This window comes from Macrobrachium nipponense, chromosome 5 (assembly GCF_015104395.2).
Source record: "Macrobrachium nipponense isolate FS-2020 chromosome 5, ASM1510439v2, whole genome shotgun sequence".
NCBI classification, from domain to species: domain Eukaryota; kingdom Metazoa; phylum Arthropoda; class Malacostraca; order Decapoda; family Palaemonidae; genus Macrobrachium; species Macrobrachium nipponense.
This window is the reverse complement of record NC_061107.1, coordinates 13,635,762-13,641,950: the sequence shown is the minus strand read 5'-3', so window position 1 is coordinate 13,641,950 and position 6,189 is coordinate 13,635,762.

The window sequence follows — 6,189 nt, the reverse complement described above, 5'->3', positions numbered from 1 at the left end:
CATTTACGTACACAACTGTTGCCAGTACCATTATTTATTGACACCATACTTTTGTTTACATTATTTTAATAATAATAATAATAATAATAATAATAATAATAAAATAAAAAATAATAATAATAATAATAATAATAATAACTAATAATAATAATAATAATAATAATAATAATAATGTGGCGCCGTGGAGGAGTGGGTTAGGTCGTCAATAGACTTAAGTCAAGTTAAGCAACATTGGGGCTGGTCAGTCGTTGGATGGGTGACCGCTCTCCTCGGCGTTGATTCCTTGGGAAAGGATCTTTACCATAATTTCCTCAGTCTACTCAGCTGTAAATGAGTACCTATCCCTGATGGGGTAGGGTCCAGCTATGGGTTTAAATAGCAAAACTCAGCAATGATGGAAAGAAATGAAAGAATAAACGACAAACGACGTAAATGGAACCTCTGGCAACAGAAGAGCTTCGTCCGGCAACCAGGTATTCAACCCAATTGAAGGGGAAGACGGTCAGGTACTTGGAGGTCGTCATCCAGCAACTAATCACCACAACGAGAGTAATCAACAGCCTGAGATTGGAGCTACAGAGGCAAAAAGGAAGAAATGGACAAGAGAAGAAAATAAGGAAAATATGGAGATGCTACATCAGAAGCAACCCGACGGAGAGAGGATATAGAAGAAGATTGGTCAACATCTGGGAATGAGAGGAATAACACCCCCCAAACAGAGCAGAGGGCTGGCAGACCAAGTAAGGAACATAAAGAAAAAGAACTGGCTCTCCCCAACAAAGAAAGAGAAGAACTGGAAAGGGAAATGTCACACGACAACGAATTACACGAAGACGAACGAGAGACGATGCCACAGAAGACGACAGGAATGATGAGGTATCAAACACGACACACGAAGAAACACCGACGAAGTAACAGAGAGGACGGATGGGATGGGTAGAAAAGATTAGACAATGGATGGAGCCAGATACAGAGAGAACAAAGATCCCCTCCATGAAAGCCTACAACACCAAGAAATTAAGGGAGAAAACAAGTGAGGTCATGAAATAATGGGCATAATACACACCACCAGTATCACAGAAACAAATAACTTGACATATGCAGGAGCAAGATTAGTAGCAGAACTGATGGGGATTCGAACACCACACCACCAGCACAACCAACCCAACAGAAACCAAAACAGCAACCTCCTTGGAAAAGGCGCCTGGAAAAGCAAATCATGGTGATGAGATCAGACTTGAGTAAACTGAAAGAGATGGCAGAAAAAGGCTAAGAAGCAAGAAAACAAGGGAGGAACTCAACGAGAAATACAAGTACAAGAGTTGGGGACTAAACAACACAATAGAAGATGTAAAACAGAGGCTTAGGCTTAAGGCCCAAAGCACATAAGATCCAACGATACACGAACAGGAATAAGGGATACCAACAGAACAAACTATTCGGAACCAACCAGAAAAGACTATACAGCCCAACTATGAGGGGAAGACAACCACCCAGAAATTCCTGAAGCCGAACCAAGTAAGAGACTCTGGGAAAACATATGGAGCAATCCGGTATCACACAACAAACATGCAACATGGCTCCAGGAAGTCAAGGAAGAAGAAACAGGGAGAATAAAAACAAAGATTCACAGAGATCACGACAGACACAGTCAGACACCAACTAAAGAAAATGCCAAACTGGAAAACCCCAGGTCCGATGAAGTCCATGGATACTGGCTGAAAAACTTCAAGGCCCTACACCCACGAATAGCAGAACAACTCCAGCATTGTATCTCAAATCACCAAGCACCCAAATAGATGACCACAGGAAGAACATCCTTAGTACAAAAAGACAAGAGTAAGGGAAATATAGCCAGTAACTACAGGCCTATCACCTGCCTACCAATAATGTGGAAGTTACTAACAGGTATCATCAGTGAAAGGCTATATAACTACCTAGAGGAGACAAACACCACCATCCCCCACCAACAGAAAGGCTGCAGAAGGAAGTGTAGGGGCACAAAAGACCAGCTCTGATAGACAAAATGGTAATGAAGAACAGTAGGAGAAGGAAAAAACCAACCTAAGCATGGCATGGATAGACTATAAGAAAGCCTTCGACCATGATACCACACACATGGCTAATAGAATGCCTGAAAATATATGGGGCAGAGGAAAACACCATCAGCTTCCTCAAAAATACAATGCGCAACTGGAATACAATACTTACAAGCTCTGGAATAAGACTAGCAGAGGTTAACATCAGGAGAGGGATCTTCCAGGGCGACTCACTGTCCCCACTACTCTTCGTAGTAGCCATGATTCCCATGACAAAAGTACTACAGAAGATGGATGCCGGTACCAACTCAAGAAAAGAGGCAACAAAATCAACCATCTGATGTTCATGGACGACATCAAGCTGTATGGTAAGAGCATCAACGGAAATAGATACCCTAATCCAGGACTGTAAGGATTGTATAGAAAAATGCGCCTTAGTCAAAAACATATACAAAAAGGCAAAGTAACGAGAACTGAAGGGATAAAGCTACCAGATGGGAGCAACATCAAACACATAGATGAGACAGGATACAAATACCTGGGAATAATGGAAGGAGGGGATATAAAACACCAAGAGTGAAGGACACGATCAGGAAAGAATATATGCAGAGACTCAAGGCGATACTCAAGTCACAACTCAACGCCGGAAATATGATAAAAGCCATAAACACATGGGCAGTGCCAGTAATCAGATACAGCGCAGGAATAGTGGAATGGACGAAGGCAGAACTCCGCAGCATAGATCAGAAAACCAGGAAACATATGACAATACACAAAGCACTACACCCAAGAGCAAATACGACAGACTATACATACACGAAAGGAAGGAGGGAAGAGGACTACTAAGTATAGAGGACTGCGTCAACATTGAGAACAGAGCACTGGGGCAATATCTGAAAACCAGTGAAGACGAGTGGCTAAAGAGTTGCATGGGAAGAAGGACTAATAAAAGTAGACGAAGACCCAGAAATATACAGAGACAGGAGAAAGACAGACAGAACAGAGGACTGGCACAACAAACCAATGCACGGACAATACATGAGACAGACTAAAGAACTAGCCAGCGATGACAATTGGCAATGGCTACAGAGGGGAGAGCTAAAGAAGGAAACTGAAGGAATGATAACAGCGGCACAAGATCAGGCCCTAAGAACCAGATATGTTCAAAGAACGATAGACGGAAATAACATCTCTCCCATATGTAGAAAGTGCAATATGAAAAATGAAACCATAAACCACATAGCGAGTGAATGCTCGGCACTTGCACAGAACCAGTACAAAAAGAGGCATGATTCAGTGGCAAAAGCCCTCCACTGGAGCCTGTGCAAGAAACATCAGCTACCTTGCAGTAATAAGTGGTACGAGCACCAACCTGAGGGAGTGATAGAAAATGATCATGCAAAGATCCTCTGGGACTATGGTATCAGGACGGATAGGGTGATACGTGCAAACAGACCAGACGTGACGTTGATTGACAAAGTCAAGAAGAAAGTATCACTCATTGATGTCGCAATACCATGGGACACCAGAGTTGAAGAGAAAGAGAGGGAAAAAATGGATAAGTATCAAGATCTGAAAATAGAAATAAGAAGGATATGGGATATGCCTGTGGAAATCGTACCCATAATCATAGGAGCACTAGGCACGATCCCAAGATCCCTGAAAAGGAATCTAGAAAAACTAGAGGCTGAAGTAGCTCCAGGACTCATGCAGAAGAGTGTGATCCTAGAAACGGCACACATAGTAAGAAAAGTGATGGACTCCTAAGGAGGCAGGATGCAACCCGGAACCCCACACTATAAATTCCACCCAGTCGAATTGGAGGACTGTGATAGTGTAAAAAAAAAAAAAAAAAAAAAAAAAAAAAAAACAATAATAATAATAATAATAATTAATAATAGGACTACTTATTTTCTTAAAAAGTTAAAAAAGAAAACAAAAAGTTGATAGATGCATTATTCCTAGAAGAATTACTCCCCGAATTACTCTCTCTCTCTCCCCGAAACCTCGAATAAATCTACAAATGACATCAAACCATCTGTGTGCATGTGAAAGAAACGGACCAAAGGCGATCCTAGAAAGTTCTGGGTGTTTCGACACTCAAGGGACAAGGCCATATTTCTGTCTACCTCCGCCCATTTTGACCTCCACCGGAGACGTGCACGACCAAAGGCAACGACGTGACCTACGCAGGACCTTTGAGTTACCGTTTATACCTTTATACCTACAGACATTGGTCTACCCGTCGTATTAAAGATGTCTGAATATCGTTCCATTTTTCAACTTAAATGCTGTTGCGTTACGATGTATTATGACGATAAAAACATGTCATACAAGACTCAATTTATTTCACACATTGTCATGACTAACAAAAACAGGTCCTCATATTGTTCACGGGATTATCACTGTAAACTGTAAAGCAGTCTAACTCACATCCCAAAAGGCTGGCCAGGAAGATTTATTTTTAGACGGAAGGTGCAAAATGGAGCATGGGAACGACTGGAAAGTAACAACAACAAAGCAGATGGAATTGGAAAGAACTATTCTTTAATATAAAATCCCGTACGTATAAAACCATAGCAACAACTTTAGCCAACCTGCAGCAAACGGCAACTTTCGTCGCTGCTTACTCACGGAAGATTCTGTTTTGACACTGAAAATATGGTTGAATTTAAGCAATACATTTCGAAATATTTTCGCTTCGCTTTTGATCAACTTGCGTGAGTCTGATTGTCAAAACTGGGTGGTAATAATTGCTGTTTGTTAGTTTTGTGGCTACGTTCATATCGCTTGCAACAGCTCTGTAGGCTACCATGAAAGGCGTAATATTGAATGACCGACCTAATGTTTCAATTGGATAGCTTATACACGGTTCCACTAAAAAGAGGCAACGATTAACAGTTTACAAGAAGAAACAATGTTGGGGGTTTCCTCGTTTGTTCTTCTTCTTTATTTTAGTACGAGATGATGGGTTCTTTTACTGGAGCCAATGTACGTTTGTTTATATACTATAGCTAACATTCTTCTTCTACCTTTCGTCTTTTCATTCCAGCAGGGTCTTGAATTTTCCCTGCAAACTATTTGAGAGAGAGAGAGAGAGAGAGAGAGAGAGAGAGAGAGAGAGAGAGAGAGAGAGAGAGAGAGAGAGAGAATTGTTGTCTATGCTTGATCCTATGCTGATACCACGTACCAGCCTACCCTAGTCATCTGGAGTCAAATGAATGGAATGGATTAGAAACCCTTCCCCAAAGGACCTTATCAAAAATTCACTAAGAAAACACTGGGTTCCATTTTAGTCCCCACCTCTCTCTCTCTCTCTCTCTCTCTCTCTCTCTCTCTCTCTCTCTCTCTCTCTTTACACACGCACATCTTGCATCATCTGATCCAACGTTGCCCAACTTTATGTAAAAGAAAGCATTTAAAACATCCTAGTACATAGAGCATACTTTGCTTACATTTCTCATATAATATATACAGGTAACAAGTTAAAGAAAGTCGTGTTCGTGATCATTAACATTCAATATGAAAAGAACATTACTCTTCAACATCAGCGTTCGCTATATGCGTTGTTGCCATTTGCATTTTCACTGTAAATCAAACAAATAACTTTTCTTCACTTTGCACATTACTTTATCTTTCTTTCACGTTTCCACACGAACTAGTTGGTCAGTGTTTGTTTTAACATCTCTTTAACAAAATGTGTGTGTTTTTGTTTTTACATTTAAACAATCGATGATGCGTATTATATCATCTAACGCATTGGTCGAGTCCAAGGTTAACTGTCGGACCTTGGCGATAGGTGAAAATTATGCGTGAAATCACTCGTACTTGACATACTTTATTGAAGCTTTATTATTCACATTGCTCAAAAATAACACATATCTTTCTGCTCATAGTTGACAATTCTATTAAATTACTATGCAATACAGATGCTTATTCCATTTTTGCTTTGAAATAAACTTTCTTACCATAAGAAATCTTTGCGAACTTGCGAATCAGCGAAGAAAAGTTAGCACTTGCTAAATAAAACCGGGCTTACCCTTGATCAATATACACAGGCTGCCCAATGAACAAAAGCGTGTTCTGGTACAACGTCAACCCAATTTAATAACAACAAGAAAAAAAAAAACAGCAACAACCCATGTCAGTC